At 43.0% G+C, this 19722-nt stretch overlaps 3 non-coding genes across 3 annotated transcripts; all 3 read left to right on the forward strand.

The window, feature by feature from the left end:
* Positions 1-11429: 11429 nt before the first annotated feature.
* On the forward strand, positions 11430-11555 carry LOC149298615 (small nucleolar RNA SNORD22). The gene has a single exon (XR_016272417.1). It is a non-coding gene; the product is annotated as a small nucleolar RNA SNORD22 (small nucleolar RNA).
* Positions 11556-11822: 267 nt separating this feature from the next.
* Positions 11823-11889, forward strand: LOC149298616 (small nucleolar RNA SNORD29). Its single transcript, XR_016272420.1, has one exon. It is a non-coding gene; the product is annotated as a small nucleolar RNA SNORD29 (small nucleolar RNA).
* A 5597-nt stretch (positions 11890-17486) lies between these two features.
* LOC149298617 (small nucleolar RNA SNORD31) lies at positions 17487-17557 on the forward strand. Its single transcript, XR_016272414.1, has one exon. It is a non-coding gene; the product is annotated as a small nucleolar RNA SNORD31 (small nucleolar RNA).
* Positions 17558-19722: the final 2165 nt, after the last annotated feature.

Raw genomic sequence — 19722 nt, forward strand, 5'->3', positions numbered from 1 at the left:
CGCCGTGGTTTGCGCTATAGCTGGGGGTTCCCCTTTTGTCTCCGGGTACAAGTTGGTGGTTCCCTTGAGATCTTGCGCTTCCACCATGAGTTGCCGGCCTTCCTGGAGGCGCTGAATCTCCCCGCGATTGCTGTCACTGATTGGAGCCTGACGGATCCTTACCTTGAGCACGTTGCCGCGGCTGGGCCCTTGCGTCGAGGGAGCCGGGGTCGGGTCCCTTCGGGGCGCCCCCACGCTGTTCGAGACGTCCCTGGACGGATGCGGCCTGGTGGCAGGGGGAATCCTGGTGGGGTTCATGCAAGTGAGGAATAGTTCCTGCGCCTATGACTCCTTTTTCCTGCAGCAGCTACCTCAATGCTCAGATACCTGCGGGCATTTTTTGTTTTTGTTTTTTTTTTTGTGTTCCTGTGCCTTGTTGCCTAAGCCGGTTGCTGTGCTTCAGGGGACCTTAGATCCACCGTTCACACTACATTTGTTCACGAGGACTTTAGGGCCTGCCTATAGCGTTTGCTGATGGCTTCCTCTGGACATCTGCACGTTGGTCATCAGTAAGGCATAAGCACAAAGTCTGAGCACGCCATTTTCCTAGTCTTAATGAGGATGTCCCCATCAGCATTAGATATGGTTTAGCTCAACAGTCTGTGGTTTAGGCCAAATACTACTGAGTTCTGCACACCTTTTTTTTTTTTTTTTAAGACAGTTCTCACACCACAAAACTGTAGGTCTTGTGACACGACATATCACTTGTACTTCCGTACTAGTTCACAGTTCTAAACTTAGGCACACTTCTTTTTAGATTTTACAGTCTTCAAAATAGAACCATTCTTGCTCATTTCAGGGGCTCTCCAGCCAGCATCTGTGGAGTGCCACATTTGAATACTTTTTTGCCATTGCACATACCTGTTGTGGTGACTCTGCATTTGTTAGCAAGGCCCCCCCCCCTTTTTTTTTTTTTTTCCCCTTTCTTTCCTGACACGACTGTGGGTCTTGGGACATGACATAACACTTGTAGTTAAATACTAGTTCAAAGTTCTAAACGATACTACGATAGCGGTGTGTCTCATTTGAATACTTTTTTGCCATTACCCATAAGTGTTCTGGTGATCATACATTTGTTTTTGGTTTTTTTAATTGTGATTATTATTATTATTGGACGTGTGCTATGTACATTTATGGTTGCATTATGCATAACGATATGTTCGTAATGTGCTGGGATGCAGGCCTCTCCTTTGTCCGCTCTGAGTGCCGCAGCGGGTTTCGGGGTCTGATGTTCTTCTAGGTTCTTGGTTTCCTATTCTCTAACGCCCGTTATTGCCACTTGTGTTTCGTGGTTTCATGGGTTTCTGTTTCTATTTTCCTGTTTTTCATGCTTGGGGGGGAGCGGTCTCCTCTCTGACGTTTTTCCCTTTTTTTTTTTTTTCTTCTACATGAAAAATGGCAGTTGCTGTCTACTAGGCTATTTGGGGCGCTATAGCTTTAAATTTCCACAGTAAAAATGCACCATATTCTCAGAAATAATAGAGGATGGTGTGTTTGAGGTATTTGCACTGTAACTGAATTGGTCCAATGGAGGAATTTTTTTTAACCCTCTGTAGAATGCTGAAAAATGCCAGTTGCTGTCTACTGGGCTGATATTTGGGGCGCTATAGCTTTAAATTTCCACAGTAAAAATGCACCATATTCTCAGAAATAATAGAGGATGGTGTGTTTGAGATATTTGCACTGTAACTGAATTGGTCCAATGGAGGAATTTTTTTTAACCCTCTGTAGAATGCTGAAAAATGCCAGTTGCTGTCTACTGGGCTGATATTTGGGGCGCTATAGCTTTAAATTTGCACAGTAAAAATGCACCATATTCTCAGAAATAATAGAGGGTTATGTGTTTGAGATATGACAATATGGTAAAAATTACACTGGCGTCAGGGTATAAAAAAAAAAACCTTGTCCTGACTGGGTTAAAGGGTAAGAATCTGATAATTTTGACTCTTGAACATTGGTTCAGCACAGCTTTACACAAAGCAAACATTTTACCATACAACCGTTAACACACCATGTTACTATCCGTCCAATACATTATTACAGTTACTCTGCTACTGGTTTTAATGTCTGTACCATTTTGAAACGGTAGCGGCTAGTTCCTACCCAGTAGAAGGACTCTGGTGATGTCAGCAGACCATGTGACTGTGTGGTCACATGGTACAAAGAACTACAGGAAGAAGAAGAAGCAGCAGTGTGGGACGTGCAAATGACTGCAAATGGGCTGTGCTGGGCTGCTGTTTCTTTTTCAATGACATGGGATGTGAGGATGAAGCTTTAACAGAACTCCTGAAAATACAGAATATTATGGAGGCAGAAGAAAACTTGAATCTGAAATAATTCACAGTGAGTCTCTCTCTCTCTCTGTGCCAGTGATTGTGTCTCTCTCTCTCTGTGCCAGTGATTGTGTCTCTCTCTCTCTCTGTGCCAGTGATTGTGTCTCTCTCTCTCTCTGTGCCAGTGATTGATTGTGTCTCTCTCTCTCTGTGCCAGTGATTGTGTCGCTCTCTCTCTCTGTGCCAGTGATTGTGTCGCTCTCTCTGTGCCAGTGAGTGTGTGTGTGTGTGTGTGTCTCTCTCTCTCTCTGTGTCAGTGTGTGTCTCTCTCTCTGTTTCAGTGAGTGTCTCTCTCTCTGTGTCAGTGAGTATGTGTCTCTCTCTCTCTCTGTGCCAGTGAGTGTGTTTGTGTCTCTCTCTCTGTGTCAGAGTGTGTCTCTCTCTCTCTGTGCCAGTGAGTGTCTCTCTCTCTCTGTCAGTGAGTGCGTGTCTCTCTGTGTCAGTGACTGTGTGTCTCTCTCTCTCTCTCTCTCTCTCTCTGTGCCAGTGAGTGTGTGTGTGTGTCTCTCTGTCAGTGTGTGTCTCTCTCTCTCTATGTCAGAGTGTGTCTCTCTCTCTGTGCCAGTGAGTGTCTCTCTCTCTGTGCCAGTGATTGTGTGTGAGTGTGTCTCTCTCTCTGTGTCAGTGAGTGTGTGTGAGTGTGTCTCTCTCTCTGTGTCAGTGAGTGTGTGTCTCTGTGTCAGTGACTGTGTCTCTCTCTCTGTGTCAGTGACTGTGTCTCTCTCTCTGTGTCAGTGTGTGTGTCTCTCTGTGTCAGTGTGTGTCTCTCTCTATGTCAGAGTGTGTCTCTCTCTCTGTGCCAGTGAGTGTGTCTCTCTCTGTGCCAGTGCGTGTCTCGCTCTCCCTCTGTGCCAGTGAGTGTCTCAGACTCTCTCTGTGCCAGTGGGTGTCTCAGACTCTCTCTCTCTGTGCCAGTGGGTGTCTCAGACTCTCTCTCTGTGCCAGTGAGTGTGTCTCGCTGTCTCTCTCTGTGGCAGTGAGTGCGTCTCTCGCGCCTCCGCTCAACTCTCCTGCACATCATTTTTTAGTGAATAGACTCATTTGTTATAGACTAAATGCCATGTCTGTAATTGAGACCTTCACAATGTATATGAGAATGTGATAAAATAAAGCAACAGCTGTATATGTTTCAAAATAATAATAATAATAATAATATATGTTGACGAATAATTAAATGAACATAACGCATGTAATATCTGGAATTGCAATTAAAAATCAGGTTTTTTTTGTTTTGTTGTTTTTTTTAATCTTTACCTAGATGTTTATACTGTTTTCTTCTTCTAAAGTCTATCTCAACCACTCACAAAACATTAACTTTTTAGCGACATGGATAGAGTAATAGATTACGTCCTCACGGTGGCGGCTTTTTGGAATAGGAGCCAGGCATAAGCTGTTGCCCACGGAGTATTGTGCAGCGGACAAGTGCAAAGGTAGTGGGAACAGCTCAGCTGTGTGCGTCGGACTGCCATACACAAGAGAGAATATCCAAGAAAGGCTCCATTGGTTGTCTTTCTCCTGCTCAGGTGATTAGGGACCACACAGGGTTAAGGTGTGAATCCAGGACAGATGGAAGACAATTATACAATTATTCTAGTCTTGATGTTCGAATAATTGGAATTTTAATAAAGACAGGAGGCGAATATTCGCTACAATACCGGTAAGTTCTCTTCATGTTTATCCTTCTTCCCTTCCACAAGTGGCTGGTCCAATTTTTCCCACTATTGGGAATTACCGTATTGGCTCGCATATAGGCCGCACTTTTTTCCCCCACTTTAAGTCTTTATTCGGGGTCTAGCGCCCGACGCCCGGGACACGCATCCTACTCTCTGATATGCTCAGACAGCCTCCCCTGCCAGCACTTTCCACGGGGGGGGGGTGCCGGCACGGGAGGTTGTCTAAGCGCATCGTGCGGACGGTCATCGGCTGCGGAGGTTGTTTACCTGCATCGCCGCAGCCGGTGACCGTCCGCATCGTTTTACCTCTGCCCCCAAGACTTACCAGAGCAGACTCCCGGGTGTCTTGCGGGGCCGGCGGGGGACATCTACGCAATACGCGTATACAAGTTATACAGTGTATACAGTGCCGGCACCGGACGTTGTATACGCGTATTGCGTAGATGTCCCCCGCTGGCCCCGCAAGACACCTGGGAGTCTGCTCTGGTAAGTCGGGGGGGGCAGAGTGGTAGCATATCTCGGGGGGGGGAGGACAGTGGCAGCATATCTCGGGGGGGGGAGGAGGAGGACAGTGGCAGCATATCTCGGGGGGGGAGGACAGTGGCAGCATATCTCGGGGGGGGGAGTGGCAGCATGTTTTTTTGGTGCTTTTTTTAAAGAAAAAATTTTTTTCTTTAAAAAAGCACCAAACTTTTAGGGTGCGGCCTATATACGGGTGCGGCCTATATACGGGGGCGGCCTATATCCGAGCCAATACGGTAATTACTTCCGACCCATGGATCCTCCATACGGTCATAATGGTACCTGACAAATTGGTTTAGAGCACGTAAATTGATGACAAGATGAAGATCTCCTGTTTTCTTTTTTACCAAAAATATGGAATTTACCAACACTGGGGGCCCGGATGCCCTCTCTATTGCACCTTTCTCTAGAAGAGAAGATAACTCTTCTTCTATCAAATCTGCGGTCCTGGAAGCCCTGAAAACTGGACGGTACAAACGCTGAACTGGTGGAACAACAAAATCTATGCAATACCCCTGGACCGTATGGAGGATCCATGGGTTGGAAGTAATTAATTCCCAATAGTGGGAAAAATTGGATATTCGACCAGCCACTTGTGGAAGGGAAGAAGGATAAACATGAAGAGAACTTACCGGTATTGTAGCGAACATGAGCCTCCTGTCTTGCCTTAAAATTGGAGTCATAAAAAGGACACGTCGCTACCCATTAACAGAACAATTATTATTAGGAATATCTATGGGAATGTTATGAAACCGCGTTAGATTAAATAAAATCTAATAGACAATGTTTCTGCCTTTTTGTTTCTTGCCTTTTTGACCATGGCAAGACCATGGAAACAAGATTTCTCACTATGAACTGTCTAGTTCCTATTCCTGTAAGGGACCTGTGTGAGCTGGAGGTATGAAAGTCCTTTAGCTGGATAGAAACTAGATTTTTTTTTCAATTCACCGTTTATTGCAAAACAAATATGTCAGAACACAAAATCACAACAGCAGCATCGTAAAAACAAGATACACATAGTACATAGTCAGGAGGGCGCGCCTCCCACATGGTACAGGCCAATAAATTGTCAGCACGGACATAGGGGTACATCGTCTATAAAAGGCAAAGAGATCTGTGCGTCGTATCAACCGTATGCGACAAACAGTGACTGTAGGCAAAACGTCATTAGAGACAACAACAACAAAAGTACCTGGAGGAAAAGGACACCGTAAGTAGGGGAGGAAGTCATGGCCGGAATACCGGCAATCCCACCCCGCAGGTAAGTTAGGTACAGAACATTTCGTGTAAAAACATACACAACATTAGTGGTAATCAAAAGGAAAATCAAGAACAAAAAAAATAATTAAATGGACTGAAATCAGAGATCCGAAGCGGAGTAAAAAAAAACCCCAAAAAAACAGTGAAGGGCTCAAGGCACCAAGGAGGGCAGGCGATCAGCAAGGGAGGCAACGTAGGTGCGCCAGTGGAACCACTGGAGTTCGACCGAGTGCTCTTGGCCCCTAACGGCCCCTGTGAGGACCTCCATTTGATAGAGAAATTCAACGCGTCGGAACCAGGCCGACATAGAGGGAGTACTGGCGGACTTCCAGGATCTGGGAATTGTGGTGAGGGCAGCATTTATTAAATGGAATTTGATGGAGCCTTTATAGGACTTGTAAGGGATAGCGGTATGGTGCAGAAGGACGGATGCCGGGGTAGCTATGAAAGACTGGTCAGCCACCTCCCGGATAACCGCAGACACCGCGTCCCAAAATGGTTGGATTGCCGGGCACGACCACCATATATGGAAGAGGGAACCAGGGAGGGAATTGCAGCGCCAGCAGGTAGGAGGGATCTGGGGCAAAAACCTATTCAGGTCCAGGGGAACCTTGTACCATCGGGTGACAAGTTTAAAGAGCGTTTCCTGCACTCTGCTGGATACGGTCCCCTTGTGCACAATCCTAAGCATCCTCTCCCACTCCTCCAGGGAAAAAGAGATCCCCAGGTCTCCCTCCCAGAGGCTAAAGTAATACGGTTTAGTAAGTACCACCGGGGCGAGCTGAATAGCGTACAAGGCAGAGAGGAGGCGGGGAGGTACTCTGTCAGCCAAACAAAGCTTTTCAAACTCGGTAAGGGCACGAGTCCCACCAGCGAGGGCGCCGGAGGATTTGAGGAAATCTACCTGGTGGTAGAGGAAGACAATCGGGAAGGGGTTGATCGGTTCACCGGTCAGTTCCATCAGCGGTTTACACGTAGGGCCATGAGAGACATGGTAAACCCGAAGTACGGAAACGTTAGGAGGCGTAAGAGACGCCATCCGAGCGGCATCTCCCCCAGGAGCAAAGTCAGGATGCCCTGAGATAGGAAATAGGGGAGAGGGTTCCAGCACGACACCTCCAGCACGCCCTTAGTGTGGACGTAATCAGGAGATGAGGTGTATGAACAACACCCCTCTGCGGTTCAGAGATCCAGGGAAGGACACCGAGGGGGCAGGAAACGGCCGCGGCCTCAACCTGAAGCCAAGGCCTGTTGGAGCCAACAGACCACTCCACTACGCGTCGGAGGTGGGCGGCCCGCCAGTACAGCTCCAAATTAGGGAGACCCATTCCTCCCGACGTCTTTGGCCTGGTCAAGTAAGAAAAGGAAAGCCTAGGGGGCTTGCCCTTCCAGATATACCGAAGAAAGGCACTGACACTTACGAAAGTAGGATCAGGGTAGGAAGACGGGTAATGTCTGGAAAAGATAAAGAAAACGGGGTAAAACATTCATTTTCAGGACACTAACCCTGCCAAACCAGGACACATGGGGGAAGGCCCACTTAGTCTGAGACAAGTCCGAGGGAATGAGGACGCCCAGGTATTTGATATAGTCATCCTTCCAGCGAAATGGCATCGTGGAACGGATATGATGGGAAAGGTCCGATGGAAGATGGAACCCCATCACCTCAGACTTGGACAGGTTAATTTTATAATTGGATAGATAATGGAAATGCTCAAGCAGGGACAACAAAGCAGGGAGAGAGCGGCACGTTTCTATCCCTGTAAGGGACCTGTGTGAGCAAGAGATATGAGTTCCTTTGCAGTATAAGAACTATGGATTGTTATCCTTGTAAAGGACCATTGTTACTTGATGGTATAAAAGTCCTTTAGCTGGATGGAAACTAGATTTCTCACTATGAAGCGTCTAGTTCCTATCCCTGTAAGGGACCTGTGTGAGCTGGAGGTATAATTGTCTCTTAGTTGTATAAGGACCTGTGTGAGCTGAAGGTATAAATGTTCTTTAGCTGGATGGAAACTAGATTTCTCACTATGAACCGTCTAGTTCCTATCAATGTAAGGGACCTGTGTGAGCTGGAGAGATAAGGGTCCTTAAGCTGGATGGTAACTAGATTTCTCACCATGAACCATCTAGTTCCTATCCGTTAATAGGACCTGGCCACGATGGAGCAAAAGGTCCTTTACAGGGATAGAAACTAGCTCTCTTTACATGAGTTGGATAGTTCCTATCCCTGTACAGGACCTGACCACTAGAGGGCAAAAGGTAATTTTGCTGGATAGAAAATAGCTCACACACACACTGAGCAAGCTATTTCCTATCCCTGTAAAGGACATGGTCCTTCTACCGGATAGGAACTAGCCTTAACCATTTTGAAACCATTCCTTTTTGTTTATGGAATATTTTTGGAAATTTAGGACATTGAACCAATTTCGAGATACTTGTGCGAGTAACGTTATAAAAAGGGTTTTCGAAAAACTTAACACATCAACTCCAGTAACGAGAGCCCATGCGCAAAGTGAACACCAAGCGATTGAGACGCATGTGCACAGTGAATACCCGTAATGCTCTGGTCGTTCTTCCTTATACTGGGACGCCACGACTGGCGCACATGCGCAAAGTAAATACCCAGCATTCGTTGCGCGTTCTGCCCTATATAAATCTTCCTATTGGCCTTGTTCGTTCATTTGCATCGTGGAAGTTTGTATGAATGCTTTGCCTAGGCTTGTATGTTTTACAGGTTTTTACTTTAATTAGTTCTGTAACTGTACCTTTACTGCACTATGATGAGACTTCACACACCTGTTCTGAGTACTATGAGGACAGTTAATGTCTCTGAGTCTTTAGGTAGTACTGACATTTCTTGTGCACTAAATGTAGCCAATGGATTGTTTTACACTTTTTTCTTTTCTTTATAGTTGACATACTATGGAGCCTGATTTTGGTGAGCTTGCTAAATTTCTTTTCACTGTGATTTACTTGTGGCAATACAGTCACTTACAATTAAGTAGTGGGATGTCATGACATTAATGTCGTATGCATGTTTCCAGAGTCTCCTGCTAAATTTCTGAGCAGCTAAAGCTCCCTTGCAGGGGTCTTATTCTTGCACATGCATTGCTCGAGGTCCCATAAAACTGGGACTGGTCTCCGGAATACTCGTTCATTAAATCATTGATCGGTGTCACAATTTACTGGTGTCCATACACTGCCCAGAAGGGTGTGCTAAGGTAAGCTAAATACATCAATATGTTCTCTTGTCAGGCTGCAGTCAGTAGCAAGGACATCCCTCAATGCTTTTTGCTGTCTCACAGTAGTGCCCTATAGAACCCCTTCTGCGTTTACTCTTGTATACCACATGTGGAACACATTTTGCAAGACAAATAGAGGGATATGGGGAAAAAAGTAAATCCTCATGGGGCATATTGAAAGGAAGCTGCATAAACTTTAGGGTTCATTAAAATATCATGTGCATATGACATTAGTACTTACAGAACCTTTACATATTCACCACTAGTAATTAAACATCTTTGATCTGGGGCCTCTTTACTTTTCTATATGTATTATGCTGATATCCTGTTGTCAAAATTCTGCATGTGACATGATTGACCAACATTTAGTACATTGGTTTATGTGCATGTCTTCTAGGTACATATGATTGCCTTTAGCTTCTGTATATTTAAAATACTCCTGTGTCGTATGTATGAGCTATGGCTGTTGTAACCGTTAAGATCTATTTCTGCGAGCACACACTGCCACATTATAAAGTGTGGCTAGGTATTGGTATGACTTGGACAGCCCAATAGTTGATGCATGGTAGATCTAGGAACTTGTGCCACAAGGATGATATGTTAGTACTCTCTCTTACTGAGTTAACAGTGAGGGGTACTCTATTCTTTCTTGCTCTAGCGATCTGTTGTGCTGTTTGACATGTTTTACTAGAGGTATAGTCAATGAAGTGTTGGTGCTAATTATTTATTTTATATAGCGCCTTCAAGTTATGTAGCGCTGTACAATGGTGTAATATCAACTTTTAATATTTTAAACTACTCTGATTACATGTGCTGCCAAAAATCTTCCTGCATGAAGATCTTGTGGTTCTTTTTGTCATGTATTTGTCAAAACAGTTTTGGTATATTTGGTTCCCATAAATTTTAGATTTTGAAGCTACAGTTCCTGCTCTCTGGGCTAATCTTAGGGTGCCCCCTGGCTGCACATGCTGCCCCCATGCTAGGCACCAAGCTACAAAACTGGTAACTCAGCTGGTTTTTGTATTTTAACCCCTTGCTGCTTGCAGTAGGCTACAGAAGCTGGGTGCTTCTATCAAATTACTACCTGATTAACTGTGTACTGCTAGAAACTAGATGAGATGCCTTTTGTGCTGCAGGTAAAACTGCATTTGATCAGAACTCGTTTTCATCTGTGATTAATAACAGACAAGCATGTTTTTTTATGTAAATAGAAATTCTGAGAAAATGCTACGTAATAAACACGTGCCTTGTTTGCTTTTTAGGATTCTTTCTGAAGATGAATGAACCGTTGTTTTGCAGGTAAAATGTCTCATTAAATGATATGTAGTTTCTCGATTGTCTGAATATAATAGACAAGCATATGGCTGAATATATTGATGCAAATCTAAATTCTGAGAAAATGGACTTTATTTCTTAAGATTATGGAAGCCCTTGGTTCTTGTATTAATGTATGTTATTTTCTACATAGGGTTATGCCTGCTGGCTAGATCATGGAGCAATGAATCTTAATCAGGTAAACTGACTAAATCAATGTTAGCATCTCTTGTTCTCAGTCTGGTTACCCAAATAACTGTTCTTTGCATATGCTTCGTTAGTAAATGTATTATAATGAAGGGCTTTGGCTGGTTGTTGCTGTAACGCAAACAAGCACATTTAGTCCCGTTTACACGTCTACCTTATGTAGCATGACTGTGAGCAAAGCTTTAAAGTTGCATTCTACATGACTGTTTTGACTGGGCAATACAGAATTCAGCAGCAGATAGTTTCGTTCAGCCCTTCTAATATTCAAACTGTCTAAATGCTCAAAACCAAAATTGGCCTTTGTTCCAGTTTTGTGTTTAGGAACTAACGGTTCCTTCATACAGACAGCTCCTGAAATATTTTACTATTGCTGAATTGTCTTGTGTTGGTGTCTGTTTTAAAATAAGGCTTTTGTAATGTTGGAACTAAGCTCCATGTGATGACGTAAGTCTCGTTCGTCTGAAACCCATTGAAGAATAACCGCATGGTGGAGTTCTGATGGAGCTGCTTTACTGTGCAGGCATTGCAGAAACTAGCTTTGCTTTTTTGACTAATTTGTCTTATCTCACCTTCTAGGTTAAAAGTAAACCCAAATAACAGGTATGTTATGATACAAGCCAGCCTCTCAAAATATCTAGTTTCTAGCTCAGAGGATGAATAACACAATCTGGACGGCACTAGTCAAATGGCATTGTGACCAAAGCCCTGATCAGACTTCTAGCAACATACTGACCTCAGTGACACTATTTTATCCCATTGCAGAAGCACACTCATTACTCTGGCTATATAGCACCACGACTAGCCTTATAACATGGGTACAAGTATTTTCATATGTGCCTTGATGATGACACTCTCACACGTCCGACTTACTAATGTGTACCAGAGCCTGTAAAGGTGAACCCACTGGTCCTGTTAGTAGGAAGAGAAGGATGTACTGTTCCAGCTGGAACTGTCTGAAAGGGCACTTCACATCTTGAAAAGGCACATGTCAAGTTTATAGATGAGCCAAAACTTCTAAATTAGAGTTAAGAAAAGCGTGCCATGTTCATATTATGGCTTTTGTTCATGAGACGTTCTAGGCATACTGTTGAATGTTCTGGGCCTAGTTCTATAGTGCTAATTGGTCTTTATGATCTGTCCATGCACAGGTATAAAAGCCAGCCTATCAAGAATGGCGTGCTCAACGCCAGGTAAGAAAAAAACCATGAAGCTGAAATTCAAAAGACTTCTTGCCATGATGAGAAAAACCTAGCTCACTTTGAAATGAAATGAAAAGCTACGAAACTTCTGAGCAGAACCTACAGTTGTAGGATTTCTCCTTTATGCTTAAGAATGTGTAACATTTCCTACTTCTTTACAGGGCAGTATGCTGCAAAAGCAAAACTGAGACAGGTGGGTTTTCTTTGCCTCATGCTCTCAGCATTTAGCAACCTTTAACTCTTTGCGGTCCAGTAAATTTTCACCAAGTGCACCGAGCAGGTCCAATTTAATTTTCAGAAGACGCTTAACTTTTATACTACATGGTTATCTTTTAACTACAAAGCAATTAAATACTATTCTAAAACCTTAGTCTTTTTTTCCATTGTATGACGCTTTTTATAATCCATCTGCAGAATCACACTAATATGGGTAATTCTGCCTTATAATAGCAACATCTAGTGGTCACTAGAAAATCCAACATTGAGCCACAATCTGTAAAATATATTTTTTTCTTATAATAGGCACTCCTAGCGGTCAACTAGTGACTGGCGTTGGACCGCAAACGTTAAAATTATGTTTGATATATTCCGACATGGGACCACAAAGGGTTAATATACTTCTGCACAAGTGTTGATAAAAAAAATAAAAAAAAAAAATCACTGACATGATGATTACTCATGGAATCTCGTTCGTCTGAGTTCCTCTGAAGAAACTTCTAATAACTGACGGTGAACTTGTTATGTGATGTAATTGGGCACATTAATCTGATACACTAACAATGTGAATATGTTCTTAGGCACCACAGCAATGATGGCTACAACTCCTGGTAACTGGATTAGAGAAGGCGTTTGAAGGTAATATTTCATAATGCTCAGCGTATCTAAAACATCCCTGAGCTTGCTGCCTCATCTTGTTGCTATACTGTACAAACATCTTAATGGTTTAAGTTGGCAGTATAGGTGTTTGCTTGGTTTGGAAATGCATGTGAAGGGAAGGAGAAGTTGGGACCTGCTATGCAATGTTTGCTTCATGCACAAATTAGGGTGTAGAATAGTCCTGCAGATACAAACTACAGTGACGGTACCAAATGTAAATGCTGTCCATATACACTTGGTGGCTCTCAAGTACAGTTCAGAGATGTGTTGCCTGGGTCTCTAGTGATGAATCATCCACTATACCCTGAGCTAACATGTAGTTGTAAGGGATAATGTACACTTTAAAACCGCAGTCTGTTAGTAAATAAAACAAACACATATTTCTTTGGAATAAACAGGCCGTGGACTTTTATTTAGTTTAACCAAATCACGTATTTCACAATAACCAACTTTAACAAAAAACTCTTGGCCCAAACCCAGAGTTTAACCTCCATATATAATTTACACAACATAAATATATATAAAATGCCTACCGCCCTAAAAGCCAGCAGACAACCACCACATAACCAGTTCATCCCAATGCGGGACAACTTTAACCCCAATAAAAGCACATTACTTTTTTTTTTTTTTTTTTTTTGTGTGTGTATGTATATATATATATGTATATATATATATATATATATATATATATATATGTATGTATGTATATGTATATATATATATATATATATATATATATATAATATATATATATTTTTTATACACACTTTTTTGTTTTGTTTTTAATATAAACGGGATGGGGGGTGGGAGTTTTTCCAAAAGAGCTTCCATTTTCGCCCGCGGCTCTCCTGCACAGCTGCTATTACCAGCCTAAAAGGTCAGTAGCACAGCCAGCAGTTCGCCTTGTGGCATGAAGAAAACGGCCCCCTCAGTCCCTCTATTTATAGCGCAAATTCGCGCCCTTTGCCCAGCGCGAGGCGTCCTCGAGACGCCTCGAGACCAAGGCAGCAAATCACTAAACGGCACGCGCGCACCCCGAAATTTCTAACATATAACACAGCTTTTTTTTTTTTTTTTTTTTTGAAGACTTCCTAGCCTGAACTTTTGAATCCTCCTATCTAACTAATAGGTGACCTTTCTGTGAACCCTAGCGCCTATCCCCACAACTACATGCCGCCCTGTGCTATTTAGGCAGCAGGGCTTTACACTTGTGTTGGCTGTGACAAGGATTGTCGCTATACTGAAGAGATCGCTTCCCTTATTTTGACGTAAAGCTGGTTTTTGGAATTGTCTAATTAAAACTCTTGTCTTCATAGCTCCTGTGAATATATCATGGCGATAAAGGTGAGCTTTCTGCTGGTTTCAATCTTTTGCATCTACCTGCAAAACACAAAGGCCTAGTGCTTGAAATGGGACGCGTAGAGCTATAATTATACCGCCGCAGTCTAAACAATGACTGAGTGGTATGCATGTTTTACATGAGCTCAGAACATATCTGGCGAAGTCCCTCTTTCATTTCTAGTACAAAGGTTTGCATGCGGCATTCAAAACTTTTGTACTGTGGCTAAAAAGGAAACATTCATAATCAGATTATACAATCAAATGCCTACAGTAACTAATTCTGGCAGTGGGTAGCATACTCTTTAGGGTATGAAATTACTTGGTCATGAAGTGTGTTAAAAGGAACGTACTTGTGGCCCTCTTGGCACAATCTAGACAACGTCATTTTACAAATGTGGTAAAAAATAGAATGTCCTTAATCCAGGGCTCGACAAATCCCAGGTGCCATGACAACAGAATTTTGTCCCGACGCCTAGGTGTTTGTCAGCCTGCTACATCGCCCAAAAAAGCCCCCACGTCACCATAATCAGGGTGATTGCGGGGGCGCAGCTGCTGCTGTCTGCAGACCAGCACAGCCACTCAGAGCCTGTGATCACTCCCACGGAGTGATTCTGTAAACTGAAAACGTGTGGGGACCTGACTCAACATCCCCCTGCTGTCTGATCGCTCGTTAACCCCTTCAATGCTGTGATCGTGGCATTTTAGGGGTTCATTCCCATTTTGTATAGGGCTCTGCTGCTGGTGGTCTGCCTGGAAGCCCAGGCAGACCAGCAAAAACAAACCCCTGGAAGCCTACAGGAGTCAGACTCCTCCCTGCAGAAGCTGAGGATGATCAGTTCACTCCTGACCAACTGTTTAACCCCTTCGAGACAAAGGCTGATTTTACTTTTTGTACCCTTTGTGACAATGGCCTTTTTAACATTTCTGCGCTGCTTGTGTTTAGCTGTAATTTTCTTCTTTCCCGTTTACTGAACCCACACACATTAGATATTGTTTTTTTCAGGACAAGAAGGGCTTTCTTTAGATGACATTGTTTTGATTGTATCATATTATTTACTATTAAAAAAATTATAAAATATGGTGAAAAATTTAGAAAAAAATGACTGTTTCTAACTTTTAGTTGAAAAATCTTTTACTCATCTATAAAAGGTAATGAAAAAACCTGCTAAATAGATTCTACTATTTGTCCTGAGTTTAGAAATACCCAATGTTTTTATGTTTTTTTGCTTTTTTCTACCCATTATGGGGCAATAAGTACAGGTAGTGTTCAGCAACATCTCCTGAGTACAGCGATACCTCACATGAATGATTTTGCCTGGCTGTTTTGGGGCAAAAGGGCCACATTTGGGGCATGCGCTTTTTTCAATGTTGAACTTTGGCATTTGGGATCCACTGCCCATGCCCTATTTGGTACATCTTTGAGCCAGGCCATTTCAGTGTGCCCAACAAAACCATATATTTTTCAAAACTAGACACCACAGGGTATTTTAAATGCTGGTATTTTAACTCTTTGCATGCACATATTTTACCACCAGCATTTTTTCAAAGTTTGCAGTAATATTTTTGTGTGTGTATTTTTCCCACACACACCTACTTTATGTATGAATTTACAGCTCCTGGTATATGCCGCTGTCACACGACACCCCATAATGTGTTCAGCAACATCTCCTGAGTGCAGTGATACCCCACATGCATGGGTGTGTTATTTTTTGGGGGAACTAAAAGGCCACATTTGGTACGTGTGCATTTTTCTAATTGGAAATTAGATGTGTGGCCATCCTTCCCCCCCGTGTTAATTGGGACGTTGTTGAACCTGGCCCATTCAATTTACCCCATCAAATCATACATTTTTTAAAAGTAGACATCCCACGGGCATTTAATATGCCAGTATTTTAACTCTTTCCATGCGAGAATTGTTTAAAGCTAATATGCTAATTTTAGGACTTGCTCACAAAAATATATTTTTTATATATATATATATTTATATCCCATCAGTGGGAAATGATTTTTACATTTTACTGTTTTTTTACTATTTTTTTCTAATTATTATTAATTTTATTTTATTTTTTTATTTATTTTTACTAATCACACTGTGATTAGAAAGCTGGGCTCCATTGACTTGCATGGTGAATGCAGTACCTGTATTCAACCTGCAAGTGGAGCCAAAGTTCTCTAGATGGTCTGGACCATCTAGCGAACTTTTAAAATTTGTGGTTCCTGTTACAGGACGGCGGCCATCTTCCTTGATGGCGAAGATTGCCGGCAGCTGCGGCTGTGACCGCTCTCCGGAGCGGTCACAGCCCATCAAAAGGTTAGTGTTTGGTGTCGCTGGATGCCTCCTGATCGAGGCATTCCAGCGACACCATTTAAGTTTAGGAGGCGATCGCCTCCTAAACGCTTTTAAAACGGGCGTCCGCCGCCATACAAAGTATGGCGGATGTTGACGCCCCGTGGAGGGGCCAGAGATGGCCCCTTCGTGCCGATCGCGGCGTTGCTGAATGCCTCGAGGTCGAGGCATTCAGCAACGCTTTTTGGGTGCAGAAAGCGATAGTAGATCGCTTTCTGCACCCGTTTAAAGACGTGCCGGTCCTGGCACGTCAATTGTCGTAAAGCACATGCTTTTCCGTGTCGTGCCAGGACCGGCAATTGTCGTTAAGGGGTTAAACAAAAAAATATCCTGGCTCCTAGATTCACAAATTTGTCAAGCCCTGTCTTAATCTGTTTTAAGGCGGGTTATTGGAGCAAAAGTAAACCCAGTTTGTGCCCCCAGTAAATCACCCACCGCTAGATTTAATGTGGAGGGAATTTCTCGGGTAGACCTCTTCATTTGGGCTATGCCTTCTGAATAATTTGCCTTATTTCATTTACTCAATGTCAATGGCTTTTAAAATGGTAGATGTAGTGTGGGGTAAAATCTATTAAGAATTAACTAGTGTATGTGGGAACACTAAACTCACTCTGGATCCTTTCCTAATAACATTTTGACTGTTGCCAAACAAGCATTACCAAGTATGCAATTTCAAATTGGCTATGCTGGGACTATAGCCTTAATGGGTAAAATGGCTTCTAAAATGGGCAATCTTTAGTAAATCACTACCTGGTGTCCTACTTGGTTAAATCTGCTGTCAGGTGACCAAAGCTGCAGTACTGAGCATTCTAGTATCTCTTGCCATTTAGAACTACTGCTTGAAACTGTTGCAGGTGTTGATCAGTGAATGTCTGAAGAGTGCATAAATCCAGGAATGATGCACTTTTTAAAGGAAGAAAGTGCTCTGTGGCTTTGACACTTGAGCCCTTGCCTGTGTAAACCTTTGACATGAAAGTTCATTGTGTTGAACAGGTGAGTGATTACTCTTCATATAAACCTGTTAAGGTACCTGTTCTAAACAGACTGTTAACCCCTGCAGTGCAGGCTGTTTTCCAATCAAACCTTTCCACAGGGCCTCATTGCAAATTAAATTAATTAAAAATGGGTTTCAGGGCTATGATGATCAGTTCTACCGCCCCAGTCTGACATACAGTGACTGAGTGGTATTTTCTGAGCTTCTGAACCTACTCACAATAAAAGGACAGCTTAACATTTATTCTAGTTAAATAGCTGTATTCATGGAACTACATACTGAATAACTAATGTTAACTTTAACACTTTTAGCTATTACAAAATAGTGTACTAAACTGGCTCACACATTTTTAAATATCTCTACAGCTCTTTGAAGCATCACTCTGTGGCTGAAAAGGAGAATTCCTCTTCAAAATACTTCAAGATGACTTGGTTTGAGTGGGAAGACTCTTGGCTTTTGCAAATAAAGCTTTTATATTCATTTCTGGCCTGTGTTCTACTTTCCCAGTTGCCCTTTTCTGTGATCTGTGTAATTGTACTTGAGTTTGAGCTGTTGCCTCATTACAAGTGGTATCAGTCTTGGGAGGGCTTGCACTGTGATTTCACATTACCAAAGTAACATGCAGGTTGTGGATAATTTGACAAAATTATCAGGCACCTTCTAAGCAAACTCCAAATTTCCCCATGAAATGCACACAATGTGTAATTTTAGGTAAATCTGTTTATTGTAGTTTTCAATAAATCAAGGGAAGGAGGGGGAAAATAACCAAAGGGAGATATAATCATATCGTGATATAGGTCGTAGAACTGCACTGACACGTTAACTGTTAGTAGGTACAGTAATCAAAAAATTACTCTACTGGGAGATGAAAAAGAGGGGAAGAGAGCAAAGCTAAAACAGAAGTGGAAAGGGGGGGGATACAGGATGAGGGAAAGAAAAGGACCACCTAGGGGTGGTGGAGGAACAAGCCCGCTCCTAAGCCCACTGGAGATATTCAAGTTTCTGAGAGAAGACGCCATAGGGTGGCAGATGAGAGAAAGGAAAGCCAGCATGACCTGTTTTTTGTTTTTTTTTTTTCCAATCTTATCAGAGGATAATTGTAGGAGCTCCTCCATCACATCTCTTCCACTTGAGGTACCCATAAGTGCAATGAGGCGACATCAATGCGTTTCCAAAACAATGGTATCGGACAGCTGCGTTGAGAAGGTGCCGCGATACTATATGTATAATTGAAATGCTAGATGACCCACAACTCCATCATAAATGTAGATGCGTACCAGGTTCTGCACCATGCCTCCAGCAATTAGTGTCAGTGCAACGGAAAAGCCATTCAAGTGACACAGGAGTCCTGTACCACAATGTCAACAGCTTATATGCCGTTTCTTGTACCTTGGCTGCTATTGAGCACTCGTGCGCTCATTCAGAAACCTTGTCCTACTGTTGGTCAGTCAAAGTGTCACCCAAGGCTTCCTTCCAGTAGCCAATAAATGCCGGCGGCATAGAAAGATCAGTTGCTATCGGCATGTGATAAAGGATAGAGACTCCTTCCCTGAGCAGCAATTGGCACCTAGTAAACGTTTCAAAGGGCGTCAATTGTCTAGAAAGATGTCCGCCCAGGAAGAGGGGTCCCATACCGAGTAATCTGAATGTACCGAAAGTGCCGCAGCAGAGTAAGCTCAGCAACAGGAAGTGCGTGCTCAATCAGCAGGGGCGCATTCCTGTTCCGTACTGCAGATAAAGGTAAGTCTCCCAAGCGATTCGCGGAATCCCCATTCCAATCCTGGGGCAAAGTCCGCGGTACCCTCTATGGGGTCCAGTGGGAAAGTAAATGAGGAAAGAGTCCCGCCAAATATATCTCAGCTGCCAAATCAACAACGTAGCTCGGACAAAGGGATTCTCGGTGCTTGGAGAACACCAGGACAGAGCCCCAAACAATTTGATTAAGGAACCGATGTGGTGGCCTGCTCTAGCGATATCCATAACTTGTGAAAAGAAAAGAGTGATATTCAGCGCTTAAAATAAGATGCCAGATATGGTGCAGAACCAACACAGTGACCGCAAGTGTGTAAAAGATAATACACAAAACAAAAATAAAGTGCGCAAAATTTACAACACCACAATATGTGCAGAAATTAAATACTTAAATTCATTAAAGTGGATTCTTCAATAGGTTCCTCTGTTGGGAAGCCCATAGATCCCCTTCTGGGGAATGGAGTTTCTTCTTTGTACCGGTGTACCAGAAAAGACCGGAGGAGAAAGAGTTAAAATAAAGTAGTAGCTTTAATATGAATAAAAAAAGTATCTTACATATAAGAATACTTTAACGCTCCCGTGGAGTGGACCGTAATAATGCTGTGTTGTAGCAATAACAG

The sequence above is a fragment of the Sceloporus occidentalis genome, unplaced genomic scaffold, assembly GCF_023333645.1.
Source record: "Sceloporus occidentalis isolate IW3139 unplaced genomic scaffold, rSceOcc1.0.p SCAF_32, whole genome shotgun sequence".
NCBI lineage: Eukaryota > Metazoa > Chordata > Lepidosauria > Squamata > Phrynosomatidae > Sceloporus > Sceloporus occidentalis.